General features: G+C 48.4%; 1 long non-coding RNA gene across 2 annotated transcripts in view; it reads left to right on the forward strand.

The window, feature by feature from the left end:
- The first annotated feature begins 15,224 nt into the window (after positions 1-15,224).
- The window catches only part of LOC124038164, a 55,695-nt gene continuing 51,432 nt past the window's right edge, over positions 15,225-19,487 (forward strand). For both annotated transcript variants that reach the window (XR_006839312.1, XR_006839313.1), the window contains exon 1: positions 15,225-15,690. This is a non-coding gene — a long non-coding RNA (uncharacterized LOC124038164). The remainder of the gene's footprint in view (positions 15,691-19,487) is intronic.

Raw genomic sequence — 19,487 nt, forward strand, 5'->3', positions numbered from 1 at the left:
GGCCACTGTGTTGTTTTTGTACCCTTCCCCAGATATGTGCCTCGACACAATCCTGTCTCGGAGCTCTACGGTCAATTCCTTCGACCTCATGGCTTGGTTTCTGCTCTGACATGCACTGTTAACTGTGGGACCTTATACAGACAGGTGTGTGCCTTTCCAAATCATGTACAATCAATTGAATTTACCACAGGTGGCCTCCAATCAAGTTGTAGAAACATCTCAAGGATTATCAATGGAAACAGGATGCACCTGAGCTCAATTTTGAGTCTCATAGCAAAGGGTCTGAACACGCCCTCCTTTGTTGCTATCACAGCCTCCACTATTCTGGGAAGGCTTTCCACTAGATGTTGGAACATTGATGCAGGGATTTGCTTTCATTCAGCCACAAGAGCATTAGTGAGGTCGGGCACAGATGTTGGGCGATTAGGCCTGGCTCGCAGTCAGCGTTCCAATTCATTTAAAAGGTGTTCGATGGGGTTGAGGTCAGGATTCTGTGCAGGCTTGTCAAGTGTTTCCACACTGATCTCGACAAATCTGCCACATGGTTTTAAGTGTGATTCATCACTTCAGAGCATGCGTTTCCACTGCTCCAGAGTCCAATGGCGGCGAGCTTTATACCACTCCAGCCGACGCTTGGTATTGCGCATGGTGATCTTAGGCTTGTGTGCGGCTTCTCAGCCATGGAAAACCATTTTATGAAGCTCCCGATGAACAGTTCTTGTGCTGAAGTTACTTCCAGAGGCAGTTTGGAAATCGGTAGTAAGAGTGTTGCAACCAAGGACAGAAGATTTTTACGTGATACGCGCTTCAGCGCTCGGCGGTCTTGTTCTGTGAGCTTTCGCGGCTGAGCCGTTGTTGCTCCTAGATGTTTCCACTTTACAATAACAGCACTTACAGTTGACCGGAGAAGCTCTAGCGGGACAGAAATTTGATGAATCGACTTGTAGGAAAGGTGGCATCCTATGATGGTGCTATGTTGAAAGTCACTGAGCTCTTCAGTAAGGCCATTCTACTGCCAATGTTTGTCTATGGCGATTACATAGCTGTGTGATCAATTTTATACAACTGTCAGCAACAGGTGTGGCTGAAATAGCCAAATCCACTAATTTGAAGGGGTTTCCACATACTTTTGGTGATGTAGTATATATATTTATTTTACACAGTTTGGTCTGTGTAAAACCCTGCTTAGGCGGCCTGCACAAGGATTTCGATGGCTGAAAAATCCCTTGCTGGGTCACCCAGTGTATGTTGGCCTGTGTGAATAGTTGTCCAGATTAGATAGTATTATACCTGCTCATTGACTTACCTACATCTAACCAAACAAGCTCAGCAGAAAAAGAAACGTCCTCTCACTGTCAACTGCATTTATTTTCAGAAAACTTAACGTGTAAATATTTGTATGAACATGACATTCAACAACTGAAACATAAACTGAACAAGTTTCACAGACATGTGACTAACATAAATGGAATAATGTGTCCCTGAACAAAGGGGGGGGTCAAAGTCAAAAGGAACAGTCAGTATCTGGTGTGACCACCAGCTGCATTAAATACTGCATTGCATCTCCTCATGGACTGCACCAGATTTGCCAGTTCTTGCTATGAGATGTTACCACACTCTTCCACCAAGGCACCTGCAAGTTCCCAGACATCTCTGGGGGGAATGGCCCTAGCCCTCACCCTCCGATCAAACAGGTCCCAGACGTGCTCAATGGGATTGAGATCTGGGCTCTTCGCTGGCCATGGCAGAACAATGACATTCCTGTCTTGCAGGAAATCATGCACAGAACGAGCAGTATGGCTGGTGGCATTGTCATGCTGGAGGGTCATGTCAGGATGAGCCTGCAGGAAGGTTACCACATGAGGGAGGAGGATGTCTTCCCTGTAACGGACAGTGACGAGATTGGCTGTAATGACAAAAAGCTCAGTCCGATGATGCTGTGACACACAGCCCCAGACCATGACGGACCCTCCACCTCCAAATCGTTCCCGCGCACAGGCCGAGGTACAGGCCGAGGTGTAACACTCATTCCTTCGACGATAAACACGAATCCGACCATCACCCCTGGTGAGACAAAACCGAACCTGGTCAGTGGAGCACTTTTTGCCAGTCCTGTCTGGTCCAGTGACGGTGGGTTTGTACCCATAGGCAACATTATTGCCGGTGATGAGGACCTGCCTTACAACAGGCCTAAAAGCTCTGTCTGAGCACTGATGGAGGGATTGTGCGTTCCTGGTGTAACTCGGGCAGTTGTTGTTGCCATCCTGTACCTGTCCCGCAGGTGTGATGTTCGGATGTACCGATCCTGTGCAGGTCTTGTTACATGTGGTCTGCCACTGCGAGGACGATCAGCTGTCTGTCCTGTCTCCCTGTTGCGCTGTCTCAGGCATCCCAATGTACGAACATTGCTATTTATTGCCCTGACCAGATCTGCAGTCCTCATGCCTCCTTGCAGCATGCCTAAGGTACGTTCACGCAGATGAGCAGGGACCCAAGGCATCTTTCTCTTGGTGTTTTTCAGAGTCAGTAGAAAGGTCTCTTTAGTGTCCTAAGTTTTCATAACTGTGACCTTAATTGCCTACCGTCTGTAAGCTGTTAGTGCCTTAACGACCGTTCTACAGGTGCATGTTAATTGTTTATATTCATTGAACAGGCATGGGAAAAATTATCTTTGGAAGCCCAGGTCCTGAAAGAGGGACGTTGAGTTTAGCTTTCCCCAAACGTAACAGTTCCAAGAATATAGTAGACCTAATTTCTGGTCAATAAAGGACAGTATTTAGCTGGGTGTGGAGGTTGTTTGTGTGTGCGTAGGTGTTTTGCGTGTGTGTGTGTGCAAGCGGGAGTTTGTGTGTCTCCACATCTTATGACGTTCCCAGATTCCCACTCCTTTATCTCAACTCCTCCTGCCTCGCTGCGTCGGGAGGGTCCGGGCAGATGCGAGGGAAACTGCGGTTAGGCTCACACATTCTTCTCACTTCTTGGAGCTGGAAGGAAAGATGGAAAAAATATTATTCCAAAAATATTATTCCAACGTAGCACCTGAAAACAGCCCAGGAGCTGACAGCCACTCCCATTCCCTCTCTCTCCACCCCCCCCCCCCCCACCCCCCAGATGCACCCTAATGGAACGTTCTGTTCTGACACTATAGGGAAAATGGACTGGCGGAGAGCAAAAAAAAGAGCAGACACAACAAACACAGTCAACACCACATAACGTCACAATGTCACGTAAACAGCTCCATGAGGATGTACAGCGCAAACGAAGACGACCGTTTACCGTTTTCAGAGTGTCTGTCTGAAGAAATGACCGTCATTTTTCAGAGTGTCTGTCACTATTCAGTTCAGTTGATTAAGATACCAGGTTGTACATAGACTAATCTTCCCGGGTTCCTTCGCAAACTCACGACAGACAGCACAATACAATACAAAACATGAAACACAACACACATTTCGATAAGTAGGCATTAAAATAAATAATTCATTCAATGAATTTGTTTGTCTGTAGATATGCGTGTGCGCATATGGAATACTGTAGGCCTAATTCTTGCCTGGAGCAATTGCTCCCTCTTTCCTATAGGTTGTACTACACCTTGATAAGTGTGGTGGATATTTGGAAACTCATCAGTCATTTAGCAGGCACTCTTATCCAGAAGGGAAAGGAAAGGGGGATACCTAGTCAGTTGGGCAGCTGAATGCCTTCAACTGAAATGTCTTCCACATTTAACCCAACCCCTCTGAATCCGAGAGGTGCAGGGGGCTGCCTTAATCGACATCCACGGCGCCCTGGGTACAGTGGGTTAACTGCCTTGCTCAGGGGCAGATCGGCAGATTTGTACCTTGTCAGCTCGGGGATTCTATCCAGCAACCTTTCGGTTACTGGCCCAACCACTAGGCTACCTGCCCAGCAACTTGCAGTTAGTGCATTTATCTTAAGAAGGTTAGCCGAGACAAGCAAACATCACAGTCGTAATAAGTACATTTTTCTTCAATAAGAAAGTTGTCAGTGCTAGTACGAAAAGACCAGTGCTAGCCCCCCCCTCATAAAAAAAGCTAAGACTGATGTTTTATTTAAGAAACTCTTTGAAGAGGTACTCCCTTATACAGATGTGACAAGCGTACAATTGTTCTTCACATTCAACTTTTTTATAAATGGTTTGAGCGATAAGATAATATTCTAAAATTACGCAAATTCTGCGTATGACCCAATGACCTATACATCATTGCTATGACCGCTAGAGGGCAATGCGGTTCAATCTATCACGGTCCTGGCAAACTAATAGAAGTCGCTCACCTTACTGCTGTCCCCACCCCATCCACTCCGCAACGATGGCAGTTAATCCCGTTGTAGGTTCATCACTGCGATGTCCCGATCTTCCGTGTTGTCAGTACACATTTTCTTCCGACACGGCATCTTGTAGTCTGGTTCTAGATATGAAGTCGACATCCTCTACCATTTGACTATGGCTGCGTATCAACTGCAATCATTTCTGTCATCAGCGCTGGGATTGTCTCACACTGTCCCTTATCGCTCTGCTGCTAGCAACCGGTTGGGTCTCACGCTGTCCCTTATCGCTCTGCTGCTAGCAACCGGTTGGGTCTCACGCTGTCCCTTATCGCTCTGCTGCTAGCAACCGGTTGGGTCTCACGCTGTCCCTTATCGCTCTGCTGCTAGCAACCGGTTGGGTCTCACGCTGTCCCTTATCGCTCTGCTGCTAGCAACCGGTTGGGTCTCACGCTGTCCCTTATCGCTCTGCTGCTAGCAACCCGTTGGGTCTCACGGTGACTCCGTTTCAGATGGTTAAACATTGCACCTGTGCTGCCTCTGTCGCTCAATTCCACCTTGCCAAGTTAGCATTTATTTCCCCACCACCTCATTTAACCTTTTCAAAGCATTGCCGTACAGGACTTCGCCGCTGTCTCACTCTGGAATATTTCCAACTGTTAACGGCGATTACCTGCGGTTGCGCTGGCAAATAATTTGAAAGATGCGTATCTCCTCTTACGAACGGAACAGCATTGTTGCATTTAGGTATTTGTTACGTTTTTGTATTTTTCCCCTTTTATGATTGTTATCGGGACCTGTTAGTGGTTTTCGGTTAGGGATTTATTTTCTCTAAACGTTAACGGTCCCAATGTCATTTAAAACATCCCCCCCACTCCCTTAGACTATTAGTAGGCAGGGAGGAAGAGGAGGAGGATGGGAAGGAAGGCTGTGTGTGCTTGTGTGCCTGGGATAGAGGGAGGAGAGGGACCTCTGGCTTTCTCCAATGGCTTTTGAGAAAGAGACAAAGGAGAGATGACGGGAGGGAGTATTCAATTGTGATCTTCCCACACACTCCTCAGCAGTTTTACTGTAACCGAATGAGGAAAAGCTAGCTAATGAGTAATGACCTATTAATAACCCCTAAGAGAGCCCAGGCCAAGCTGCTTTACTCTGAGTAGGATCTCATTTTGTTATGTTTTATGGTGTAGCTCTTAAATGATTTAAACAGACATTTTGTGTTTTTTAGGCCCCACATTTCCCCCCACTCAATATAATGTATAAATGATGTGCTCAGTCGCCTCTCTGACCCAACTCTCTATGCTGCCTGATGGATAGAGGTAAAGGGATGATGGAGGGGTGTGTGTATGGCTGGTCTGGTCTGTTACTGCGGGGGTTAACTGCTCTAGGTTCAGAGTGCTGGCTGGTTCTTGTCAGTGGAGGTATGCAGCGCACATCCACCCAAATTAAGCCCATATGTTGGATGTTAAATATAGCAGGGCCCTGGCTGCTCAGACTCTGGCCTTTTTTTCTTCCTTTTCCTCTCTCTACTGCTACCCCCCCAATCAGGCGCGTGTGGACGTGTCTGGGAGGGAGATAAGTATCTGTCCCCCCCCCGCTCCACATCTCAACCTCCAGGACTTATCCCCACTGTGACAGAACAGCTCAGCAGTCCTAATCCACCATTTCATCTTGATCTCCCTCCATCCTTCTCATCCCCAGCTCCCTTCCTCCGATTCACCTCTCGCTGACAGAGGAATGCGAGAGAGCTATCAGCTCAGCCTTTGCAATGCTTCTCGTCAGTAAGGGTGATGACGATGACCACGTCGATGATCGTGATAACTAGACAGATCAGCTGTGTGTCGGGTCGCAGTATTTCCCCCTTGACTCCCTCCACCTGTGAAAGATGAACAGGCTGTTTTCGTTATCTGTCTCTCTCTCTCTCGCTCTTTTTTTCTCTGTGCCCTTGGCAGACTGGCACTGCTTCTGACTAACCTGATACCGTTTATCGTTTTTCCACTATCCAGACCAAGCATCTCTGTGCGTGTCTTCCTCCCTCCCTCACTCCCACCGCCTCTTTCTTTCTCCCTCTGCTCCCGTCCCTCTTCTGGCTATCCCATTTCACCGTAATAGTCATTATTTAACTGTGCCAATTCCTTCCTGACGGACTCCATTACGGCTCAGAGTTGATCTAGTTTAGTGTTAACACGGTAGAGAGACATTCGTTGGGGAGGAAACCCGACCCCAATGAGCCCCAGATGCCCCCTCTAGCCCTCACCTCCTCTGGGCTGGCGGGTAGCGCAGGTCCCTCTCCGTGACCCCCTGGAGACAGCTTCGGACGGCCCTGTTTCTAAAATTACACCCTACAAACTGTCACATCCTCTCCAAAGAGTTTTAATGAGACAAATTAGCACTGATAGTTAACATATGGGGCTCAAATGGGGCTGGGGGGTTGATGGGGCAGGGTGGTTGGCCATCAGATGATACTGTGTGTGTGTGTGGCAGTTGAGAGCAGAGGAATGATGACTGTTTTCTCTGACACAGGGCCTCTGTGTTCTGTTTGTCTGGGAGTTATAACACAGCAGGTGAAGGACCATTTGTTGAGAGGTTGTGTTCTGTGTCTAAACAGGCTCCCCTTGTCCACCCCTTATTATCTCTTCCATTCACTCTCTCTCCCCCGTCTCTCCCGCTCGCTCCCTCTTCTTACACACGGAGTATATAAGGTCATGTTGCCCTCTAGACTATTGGTGTTGGATCATGCCATGTCTTTTTTTGTTATTGTGGCTTTGGATGTAAAAATATTTATCGGCGAGTACACAGTTCTCAATTGTGTTTCACGAATGTCCAAACAAATGGGTTCTTATTTATATGGTGAAACAGGGCCATTGAGAGTGGGCCATTTCAACAGGCAATATTTAATCAAAGACATTTGACTGTTTACATCCCTAAGGGGTGTTTCCTTCTCTAAGTAGAGCAGTATCACTGGAACCCCAATTGATTGTTGGAGGAGTGTGTGTGTGTGTGTGTGTGTGTGTGTGTGTGTGTGTGTGTGTGTGTGTGTGTGTGTGTGTGTGTGTGTGTGTGTGTGTGTGTGTGTGTGTGTGTGTGTGTGTGTGTGTGTGTGTGTGTGTGTGTGTGTGTGTGCTCATGTATCATAGAGAAAGGGCGGAGGAGCAGTTGTGGGTGTTGTAAACATATCTTCCAGCCCTCCAGGCCAAGCTAAAGCTCCAAGTAGCAGAGCATCTTCATTTTGACATTCCGTTCCTTAAGCCGCGGTGATGGATTGACGCGCCTCTGCTGTTGTTGTTCTGGAACAGCCCGCTGGAGTTTCCAGAGCAGAGCGGCATGGCGAGGGCCGCTTGTAAAGCACGCAGCTCCTCTAAGGCCCCGTAAAACACACACACACAGAGATAATATGACACACACGAAGGCCCAGGACGCAAACAGACAAAGTCACAGCAACTCCCTATCACCTCACCCCTCCCCCAACCTCACCCTCAAGTTCCCTTCCCTCACCCCTAACTGTCCTACCCCATAACAATTGCCTTTCCTCCCTCTTTTAGTTTCCCCCCCTACTTATTTTTCACCCATACATCCCTTTCCTACCCCTCACCTCTTAATTTCCTCTCCCTCCTCCTACCCCAAACTCTTACCCCCACTGCCCCAGGCTTGCGGAGGAGATTGAAGAGTGTATGTGTGTGTAAACATGTTCCATGTGGTGGTCCAGAGTGTTGGCTGGGGAATGATATGCTGAAAAGCCCTAGTGAGCCTGATTTCTCACTATTCAGACAATACGCCGAGGCCATGTCTGTAAGGGCACAAGGCGAGACTCTGATGCAGACACGAGAGGCAGATGGTCAGAGTCTCTGATATTTTATTACAATCCAAGGGGTGGACAGGCAAAAGATCAAAACCAGGTCAGAGTCCAGTGTGGATGACGGATCACCACCTCAAGCTGAACTTCGGCAAGACGGAGCTGCTCTTCCTCCCGGGGAAGGACTGCCCGTTCCATGATCTCGCCATCACGGTTGACAACTCCATTGTGTCCTCCTCCCAGAGCGCTAAGAACCTTGGCGTGATCCTGGACAACAAACTGTCGTTCTCAACTAACATCAAGGCGGTGGCCCGTTCCTGTAGGTTCATGCTCTACAACATCCGCAGAGTACGACCCTGCCTCACACAGGAAGCGGCGCAGGTCCTAATCCAGGCACTTGTCATCTCCCGTCTGGATTACTGCAACTCGCTGTTGGCTGGGCTCCCTGCCTGTGCCATTAAACCCCTACAACTCATCCAGAACGCCGCAGCCCGTCTAGTGTTCAACCTTCCCAAGTTCTCTCACGTCACCCCGCTCCTCCGCTCTCTCCACTGGCTTCCAGTTGAAGCTCGCATCCGCTACAAGACCATGGTGCTTGCCTACGGAGCTGTGAGGGGAACGGCACCTCAGTACCTCCAGGCTCTGATCAGGCCCTACACCCAAATAAGGGCACTGCGTTCATCCACCTCTGGCCTGCTCGCCTCCCTACCACTGAGGAAGTACAGTTCCCGCTCAGCTCAGTCAAAACTGTTCGCTGCTCTGGCTCCCCAATGGTGGAACAAACTCCCTCACGACGCCAGGACAGCGGAGTCAATCACCACCTTCCGGAGACACCTGAAACCCCACCTCTTTAAGGAATACCTAGGATAGGATAAAGTAATCCTTCTCACCCCCACTGGATGTCATAAGGTGAATGCACCAATTTGTAAGTCGCTCTGCTAAATGACTTAAATGTAAATGTAAATGTAAGTCCAGGAGCTACAGAGTGGCAGGCTGTATGGTCAGGCAGGCTCGAGGTCAGGGCAGGCAGTATGGTCAGGCAGGCTCGAGGTCAGGGCAGGCAGTATGGTCAGGCAGGCTCGAGGTCAGGCAGGCTCGAGGTCAGGGCAGGCAGTATGGTCAGGCAGGCTCGAGGTCAGGGCAGGCTCGAGGGCAGGCAGTATGGTCAGGCAGGCTCGAGGTCAGGGCAGGCTTGAGGTCAGGGCAGGCAGTATGGTCAGGCAGGCTCGAGGTCAGGCAGGCTCGAGGTCAGGCAGGCAGTATGGTCAGGCAGGCTCAGGTCAGGCAGGCTCGGCAGTATGGTCAGGCAGGCTCGAGGTCAGGGCAGGCAGTATGGTCAGGCAGGCTCGAGGTCAGGGCAGGCAGTATGGTCAGGCAGGCTCAGGTCAGGGCAGGCTCGAGGTCAGGCAGGCAGTCAGGGCTCAGGCAGGCTCGAGGTCAGGGCAGGCAGGCTCGAGGTCAGGGCAGGCTCGAGGGCAGGCTCGAGGTATGGTCAGGCAGGCTCGAGGTCAGGGCAGGCTCGAGGTATGGTCAGGGCAGGCAGTATGGTCAGGGCAGGCAGTATGGTCAGGCAGGCTCGAGTATGGTCAGGCAGGCTCGAGGTCAGGGCAGGTCAGGGCAGGCAGGGCAGGCAGTATGGTCAGGCAGGCTCGAGGTCAGGGCAGGCAGTATGGGCAGGCAGGCTCGAGGTCAGGGCAGGCAGTATGGTCAGGCAGGCTCGAGGTCAGGCAGGCAGTATGGTCAGGCAGGCTCGAGGTCAGGGCAGGCAGTATGGTCAGGCAGGCTCGAGGGCAGGCTCGAGGTCAGACAGGCTCGAGGTCAGACAGGCTCGAGGTCAGACAGGCTCGAGGTCAGGGCAGGCAGTATGGTCAGGCAGGCTCGAGGTCAGGGCAGGCTCGAGGTCAGGGCAGGCAGTATGGTCAGGGCAGGCAGTATGGTCAGGCAGGCTCGAGGTCAGGGCAGGCAGTATGGTCAGGCAGGCTCGAGGTCAGGGCAGGCAGTATGGTCAGGCAGGCGGGTTCAGAGGAAAAAACAGGAGACCGGGAAAAAACATGCTGGTTGACTTAACAAACAAGATGAACTGGTAAAAGATGAGCAGGGAACACAGGAATAAGTACCCAGGGACTAATAGGAAAACAGGTGGCACCTGGAGGTGGGTGGAGACAATCACAAAGACAGGTGAAAACAGATCAGGGCGTGACAATGTCTCTCTGTCTTAATGTAAATTAACTTTTGTTAGTCAGTTAGTTAGTCTATCAATCGGTCCTCAGTCAGCCAAAAGGCCATTATTCCCACCTCCCTCAAACATCTCACCCAGGTCCAACCCACTCTGCCTCCATGCCAGTTTTGTTGTGACATTAGAGTGGGACAAACAGACAGTCACTTGTAAACGAGGCTAATTTTAGCAGGTGTTAATAAGGGTGACTGACCAGTGACCACGTCCCCTTACACCTCCATGTACAGTATAATAAAGTAGAGGCCTGTGTGTGTGTAGGTGAAAGGTCACCCTACTTCCCTGATAACTATTTGATTAGGTGTGCTGCATATTCAGACTCGGATATCAGGCCACTAATTTGTTTGGAGTTTTGGAACAAGTTGTTCTCCTACAATATACTATTCACCCAAACACAGGGAAGTGTGTGTGTGTGTGTGTGTGTGTGTGTGTGTGTGTGTGTGTGTGTGTGTGTGTGTGTGTGTGTGTGTGTGTGTGTGTGTGTGTGTGTTTTTTCCTACATTATCAGGACCCCAATGTTCTAACAATTCACCCGAATGTCCTGAAAAGGTAGAAAAACACTAACTTTTTTTTGAAAAGTCAGAACTTTTTTTCAGGTCCTGAATTTGTTCAAATGCAATTTTAAGCTTAAGGGTTAGGTTTAGTTTTAGGGGTTAGGGAATATAGGATTTCTAATGGTAAATGTTTTTAAACTCCAAACAGTCCTGAAGTTTCACTAAAACAAAGCTGTGTGGGTGTAGGTGTGCGGGCTTTCATAGGACAAGAAGACGCCGACAAACATGGTCGACTGGCTCCTAAGCAACTTTGCAGTATAAAAAAAAAAAAGTTATTTCTCACATTATTAGCTCAGAACATTTTTTGCATTCTGACATACAGCTGAAAAGAACCTTTTAGATATTAGAGCAGCTGTAACTCACCAGCATTTTGACCATAAATACGACTTTCCTAAATTGGATCCTTTGTTCATAACCCCCAAGGCAATTCCACTTATCCCAGAGGCTGTTCCAAGACGCCACCGGCGGAGAAGAAATATTCGGAGTCCGACTTTAGTCCAATTCAGGAGGCGTGCACTAGAGGTCGACCGATTCTAATTTTTCAATGCCGATACCGATTATTGGAGGACCAAAAAAAGCAGTTTTTTAAAATTTTATTTACTTTTTTATTTGTAATAATGACAATTACAACAATACTGAATGAACACTTTTATTTTAACTTAATATAATACATCAATAAAATCAATTTAGACTCAAATAAATAATGAAACATGTTCAATTTGGTTTAAATATTGCACAGTGTTGGAGAAGAAAGTAAAAGTGCAGTATCTGCCATGTAAAAAAGCTAACTTTTAAGTTCCTTGCTCAGAACATGAGAACATATGAAAGCTGATGGTTCCTTTTAACACGGATATTCCCAGGTAAGAAGTTTTAGGTTGTAGTTAGTTATTATAGGACTATTTATCTCTGTACCATTTGTATTTCATATACCTTTGACTATTTGATTATTATATGCACTTTAGTATTGCCAGTGAAACAGTATAGTTTCCGTCCCTCCTACCTGGGCTCGAACCAGGAACACATAAAAAACAGACACCCTCGAAGCATCGTTATCCATTGCTCCACAAATGCTGCGGTCCCTTGCAGAGCAAGTGGAACAACTACTTCAAGGTCTCAGAGCGAGTGCTGTCACCGATTTGAAACGCTATTAGAGTGCACCCCGCTAACTAGCTAGCCATTTCACATCGGTTACACCAGCCTAATCTCGGGAGATGATAGGCTTGAAGTCAAACCGCTCAATGCTTGAAGCACAACGAAGAGTTGCTGGCAAACACACAAAAGTGCTGTTTGAATGAATGCTTACGAGCCTGCTGCTGCCTACCACTGCTCAGTCAAACTGCTCTATCAAATATCAAATCGTAGACTTAATTATAACATAATAACACAGAAATACGAGCCTTAGTTTCCGGATTTGACCATATTAACCTCTTGCTTCTACCTGGCGCGCAGGCGTCCCATCTAGAGCTCTGGAAATGCAAATGCGCTACGCTAAATGCTAATAGTATTAGTTAAAACTCAAACGTTCATTAAAATACACATGCAGGGTATTGAATTAAAGCTACACTCGTTGTGAATCCAGGCAACAAGTCAGATTTCTAAAATGTTTTACGGCGAAAACATAGCACATATTTATGTCAAACCACCACCGCAGACATAGCTCATTAGCATAGCCAAGTAGGAAAAAATATGCAATCAACAAACGCAGTATTAAAAAAAAAATCATTTCACTAACCTTTTGAAATCTTCATCAGATGACAGTAATATAACATGTTACACAGTACATTCATTTTTTTTTCAATAATCTGCAATATATATCCATAAATCTCTGTTTACAATGACGCATCGTTCAAAAAATGCTACTAAAATGTCAGGAGAAATGAAATAGCTCCGGCAGATAACATCAGCTAACAAGGAATACACATCATAAACTTTGACTAAATATGCATGTTTTACATATGTATAGGAAGATACACTTCTTCTAAATGCAAACGCTGTGTTACATTTATTTTTAATGTTACAGTTTGCGTTTACTAGGCTATACTAGGAGTCGGCGCTCCAAATGTATCATTATGCCTCTATCTTGGAGTCGACAGAAACCCAAAATTAACACATAAATATTCCCTTACCTTTGCTGTTCTTCCATCAAAAGACCTGGAAGGGATTATACTTACCAAAACAGCGCTTAGTTTTCAAGTCTGTCTTTCGGTTCTCAAAATAGCCACTTTTCGGTCGAAATGTAGGCAAAATTCAAGTGGATGCGCACCAAAACGTCGAAATTATATATTATATGTCGAGTAAACTTGTCAAACTATGTTCATAATTAAGCTTTAACATGTTATAAAGGTGTACAGCAATTGTGAGGACGAAGCGAAACACACACGTCTTTTAATTGATCCTGAAGAAAAGAGAGAGCGGGAGCAGAGCGCGCATAAACGTACACTTTTTTTTCGCGTGACCGAGACCTTTCGGCACGCTCAATGTCTCGTGAGCACACGATTCACACAATGAGAAGCCCCATTGAAAGCAGGCTTTGCGCTGAACACGTAGGAACTGTTCCCAGAGCGGTAGTTGTTTGGGAAGGCGTTTAAGATGACGTCAAAGTTGGGCCAACTTTTTCCATGACGAGAGATTTTGGGAGAATGCATGCCCTGAGACTTCTGCTTTACATAGAGACAAAATGTAAACGGTTTTAGAAGCTTTAGAGTGTTTTCTATTCGATAATATTTTTTTATATGCATATATTAGCAACTTTTGACAAATTTATCCTGTTTTATATGGATACCCAATTCCTCCATTAGGGGCAGTAAACAGGGCTAGGCTTAAGAGGTTAATGAACTATCATTTCGAAAACAAAACGTTTATTCTTTCGGTGAAATATGGAACCGTTCCTTATTTTATCGAACGGGTGGCATCCCTAAGTCTAAATATTGCTGTTACATTGTACAACCTTCAATGTTATGTCATAATTATATACAATTATGGCAAATTACGGTCTTTGTTCAGAATAAATGGTCTTCACACAGTTCGCAACGAGCCAGGTGGCCCAAACTGCTGCAATACCCTGACTCTGCTTGCACGGAACGCAAGAGGAGTGACACAATTTCCCTAGTTAAAAGAAAGTCATGTTAGCAGGCAATATTAACGAAGTATGCAGGTTTAAAAATATATACTTGTGTATTGATTTTAAGAAGGCATTGATGTTTATGGTTAGGTACACATTGGTGCAACGACAGTGCTTTTTTCGCGAATGCGCTTGTTAAATCATCACCCGTTTGGAGAAGTAGGCTGTGATTTGTTGAGAAATTAACGGGCACCGCATAAGGACATTACATCAAAGTTGGATCAGCCTGTAGTGTGGTTTTCCACTTTCATTTTGAGTGTGACTCCAAATCCAGACCTCTTGGAAGTATGCTTGGGGTCATTGTCCATTTGGAAGACCGATTTGCGACCATGCTTTAACTTCCTGACTGATGTCTTGAGATGTCGATTCAATATATCCACGTAATTTTCAGTCCTCATGATGTGGTCTATTTTGTGAAGTGCACCAGTCCCTCCTGCAGCAAAGCAACCCCACAACATGATGCTGCCACCTCTGTGCGTCACGGTTGGGATGGTGTTCTTCGGCTTGCAAGCCTCCCCTTTTTCCTCCAAACATAGCGAAGGTCATTGGCCAAGCAGTTATATTTTTGTTTCATCAGACCAGAGGACATTTTTCCAAAAAGTACGATCTTTGTTCACATGTGCAGTTGCAAACCGTAGTCTGGCTTTTTTTTATGGTGGTTTTGGAGCAGTGGCTTCTTCCTTGCTGAGCGGCCTTTCAGGATTTGTTGATATAGGAGTCGTTTTACTGTGGATATAGATACTTTTGTACCTGTTTCCTCCAGCATCTTCACAAGGTCAATCCTGTTCTGGGATTGATTTGCACTTTTCGCACCAAAGTATGTTCATCTCTAGGAGACGGAACGCGTCTCCTTCCTGAGCAGTATGACAGCTGCGTGGTCCCATGGTGTTTATCCTTGCGTACTGTTGTTTTTACAAATTAACGTGGTACTTTCAGGCGTTTTGGAAATTGCCCCCAAGGATGAACCAAGCTTGTGGAGGTCTACAATTATTTTTCTGAGGTCTTAGCTGATTTCTTTTGATTTCACCATAATGTCAAGCAAAGAGGCACTGAGTTTGAAGATAGGCCTTGAAATACATCCACAGGTACACCTACAATTGACTCAAATGATGTCAATTAGCCTATCAGAAGCTCCTAAAGCCATGACATCCTTTCCTGGAATTTTCCAAGCTGTTTAAAGGCACTGTCAACTTAGTGTATGTAAACTTTTGACACACTGGAATTGTGATACAGAGAATTATAAGTGAAATAATCTGTATGTAAACAATTGTTGGAAAAAATGACTTGTCATGCACAAAGTAGATGTCCTAACCGACTTGCCAAAACTATGGTTTGTTAACAAGAAATGTGTGGAGTTGTTGAGAAATTAGTTTTCGTGACTCAACCAAAGTGTATGTAAACTTCTGATTTCAACTGTGTGTATATGTTATATAATATAACATTTTCCAAATGTGTATGCAACCAATACATTTGTATTTGCTAGAATCCCTCTTCTCTAACCTGCGTTGACTGTTGTTTGTGTGTTCCAGGTGTGGTTGTTCTGTGGTCTACCAGACCCTTGAGATGGCTGCCTGGTCCCTGGCCCCGTTCGTCATGGTAACCTAGGTCCACCTCCACCCTCCAGGCCCTTCCGGAGGACCTGCCTCTGGAGCCCGGACCTAGAACCCAGGGACCGGTTAGCCATCACATCCACGGAACCCTATTCCAGGTCTAGAACCCATTCCATTCTCTAATACTGGCAACACACACTGAAAAAGAATGCACTGTCGCAACGCACACACATTTGCACGCGTACACACTTTCTGACACAGTATGCACAGTCTCAACACACACTCGCAGACACAGCTCTCAACATATCCTGTCAACACACCGTGCACATCCCATCAACCCCATTATCACACTGTGACAGTCCAGGGTAAATACAGATTTAGTATTGTCAACACACTAACAACAAGTGAACACTCACACAGTAATATCAACACATACTAATGTGACATTGCTACAGTCCACTCATAATGGGACAGCTTGGCCCAAATCGGGGGTGTTAGTGTCATGGGGAGGAATTAATAGCTTTGTTTTTGTATTTTCCTTCCATGATCTGACAGTTATGATTTGATAGCCAGTATTTAAGACAAGAAACCACTATGTTTCAGGGAGGTCTGTGGGATAGAGGGAGAGGAATGGGGCGAGAGCGATGGAGACAGGGCGAGAAGGAAAGAGTATACAGTGAGTAGGAGCATAAAAAATAAGTAAAGAAAGAGATGGAGGGAGGGAGCCAGAAAAGGAGAGATGGAGAGATGGGCTCGCAGAGGCTTACGGGTGGCTTTGTGAGAGCAGGGTTTATTTTATTTCCGGTCATGGTGGCCATGTGTATGGAGTTTTCACAGATGCCCCTCGCTCTCTGGGAGTTGAGGATGACAGGAGAGCCGTGTCTCTGTGGCCAGGGAGGAGAGAGAGAGAGATCGAGAGGGAGGGAGGGTCGAGGGAGGAGAAAAATAGAGACAACCACTTTGAGAACATACAGGGAGGATAAGATGGGTGTAAGATTCTCGTGATGTGTGTATACTCCATGGGGTGTTACAGTAGAGCCAAAGCTTGCAACCAGTGTTTCCTCAAAATAATTTCATTTCCTCAGCCCTCACACTCTCTCCACCTCTGTCTACCATATTAGACAGGGAAGAAGACCCTCTATTGTCAATCAATCATATTTCTAAAGCACTTTTTACAACAGCAGTTGTTACAAAGTGCGACACAGAGACCCAGCCTAAAACACCAAAGACCCCAAAGAGCAAGCAATGCAGATGTAGAAGCACGGTGGCTATGAAAAAATCCCTAGAAAGGCAGGAACTTGGGAAGAAACCTAAAGAGGAAGAAGGACCCGAAGGGTGGCCAGTCCTCTTCTGGCTCTGTCGGGTGAAGATTATAAGAGTACATGGCCGTTTAAGGCCAGAGGGAGTGAGCGAGAAAGAGAGAGGGGCACGTCTGGTGAACAGGTTCCATAACCACATCAGAAACTGGATCAGCAACACGACCAGGTGGACTGGGGCGGGGACAGCCAGGAGTCGTCAGGCCAGGTAGTTCTGTGGCTTGGCCCAAGGGCTCATGTTCTCTGGGAGAGGAGAATTAGAGGGAGGATTCCTGAGATCACACAGGACACCAGACAAGACAAGAGAATTATACCAAATGGGACAGACCCACCCTAGCCCCCCGGGACATAGACTATTACAGCATAGATACTGGGGACTGAGACTTGGGGGCCTGGGGACACTGTTGCCCCATCCAAACTTACCCCCAGACAGGGCCAACCAAGCAGGATATAACTCCACCCACTTTGCCAAAGTACAGCCCCCACACCAAGAAAGGGATATCAACAAATCACCAACTTACTACTCTGAGACAAGGCTGAGTATAGCCCACGAAGATCTCCTCCACCGCACGAGACTCGTGGGGCTGGAAAACCAGACCGGAAGATCACGTCAGTGATCTTATGACTGGATGTCATAAGGTGAATGCATCAATTTGTAAGTCGCTCTGGATAAGAGCGTCTGCTAAATGACTTAAATGTAATGAAAATGTAAATGTAATTCAACCCGCTCAAGTCGAGTATAGCAAATATCCTAGGGAGAGAGGACAGGCAAGTCATAGTATAGTGAGTGTTAGGGTTGGGCTTGAGTAGTGAGTGTCGGGGATAGGCTGGAGTAGTGAGTGTTGGGGATGGACTGGAGTAGTGAGTGTCAGGGATGGGCTTGAGTAGTGAGTGTCAGGGATGGGCTGGAGTAGTGAGTGTCGGGGATGGGCTGGAGTAGTGAGTGTCGGGGATGGGCTGGAGTAGTGAGTGTCGGGGATGGGCTGGAGTAGTGAGTGTCGGGGATGGGCTGGAGTAGTGAGTGTCGGGGATGGGCTGGAGTAGTGAGTGTCGGGGATGGGCTGGAGTAGTGAGTGTCGGGGATGGGCTGGAGTAGTGAGTGTCGGGGATGGGCTGGAGTAGTGAGTGTCGGGGATGGGCTGGAGTAGTGAGTGTCGGGGATGGGCTGGAGTAGTGAGTGTCGGGGATGGGCTGGAGTGGGGATGGGCTGGAGTGGGGATGGGCTGGAGTGGGGATGGGCTGGAGTGGTGAGTGTCGGGGATGGGCTGGAGTGGTGAGTGTCGGGGATGGGCTGGAGTGGTGAGTGTCGGGGATGGGCTGGAGTGGTGAGTGTCGGGGATGGGCTGGAGTGGTGAGTGTCGGGGATGGGCTGGAGTGGTGAGTGTCGGGGATGGGCTGGAGTAGTGAGTGTCGGGGATGGGCTGGAGTAGTGAGTGTCGGGGATGGGCTGGAGTAGTGAGTGTCGGGATGGGCTGGAGTGGGGATGGGCTGGAGTGGGGATGGGCTGGAGTGGGGATGGGCTGGAGTGGGGATGGGCTGGAGTGGTGAGTGTCGAGGATGGGCTGGAGTGGTGAGTGTCGGGGATGGGCTGGAGTGGTGAGTGTCGGGGATGGGCTGGAGTGGTGAGTGTCGGGGATGGGCTGGAGTAGTGAGTGCCGGGGATGGGATGGGCTGGAGTAGTGAGTGCCGGGATGGGCTGGAGTAGTGAGTGCCGGGGATGGGCTGGAGTAGTGAGTGTCGGGATGGGCTGGAGTAGTGAGTGTCGGGATGGGCTGGAGTGGGGATGGGCTGGGATGGGGATGGGCTGGAGTGGGGATGGGCTGGAGTAGGGATGGGCTGGGTGGGGATGGGCTGGAGTGGGGATGGGCTGGGTGGGGATGGGCTGGAGTGGTGAGTGTCGGGGATGGGCTGGAGTGGTGAGTGTCGGGATGGGCTGGAGTGGTGAGTGTCGGCTGGGCTGGATGGGCTGGTGTGGGGATGGGCTGGAGTAGGAGTGCCGGGGATGGGCTGGAGTGGTGAGTGCCGGGGATGGGCTGGAGTAGTGAGTGCCGGGGATGGGCTGGAGTAGTGAGTGCCGGGGATGGGCTGGAGTAGTGAGTGCCGGGGATGGGCTGGAGTAGTGAGTGTCGGGGATGGGCTGGAGTAGTGAGTGTCGGGGATGGGCTGGAGTAGTGAGTGTCGGGGATGGGCTGGAGTAGTGAGTGTCGGGATGGGCTGGAGTGGGGATGGGCTGGAGTGGGGATGGGCTGGAGTGGGGATGGGCTTGAGTAGTGAGTGTCGGGGATGGGCTGGAGTAGTGAGTGTCGGGGATGGGCTGGAGTAGTGAGTGTCGGGGATGGGCTGGAGTAGTGAGTGTCGGGGATGGGCTGGAGTAGTGAGTGTCGGGGATGGGCTGGAGTAGTGAGTGTCGGGGATGGGCTGGAGTAGTGAGTGTCGGGGATGGGCTGGAGTAGTGAGTGTCGGGGATGGGCTGGAGTAGTGAGTGTCGGGGATGGGCTGGAGTAGTGAGTGTCGGGGATGGGCTGGAGTAGTGAGTGTCGGGGATGGGCTGGAGTAGTGGGTCGGGGATGGGCTGGAGTGGGGATGGGCTGGAGTGGGGATGGGCTGGAGTGGGGATGGGCTGGAGTGGTGAGTGTCGG

Source organism: Oncorhynchus gorbuscha, linkage group LG06 (genome assembly GCF_021184085.1).
Source record: "Oncorhynchus gorbuscha isolate QuinsamMale2020 ecotype Even-year linkage group LG06, OgorEven_v1.0, whole genome shotgun sequence".
Taxonomy (NCBI): Eukaryota; Metazoa; Chordata; class Actinopteri; order Salmoniformes; family Salmonidae; genus Oncorhynchus; species Oncorhynchus gorbuscha.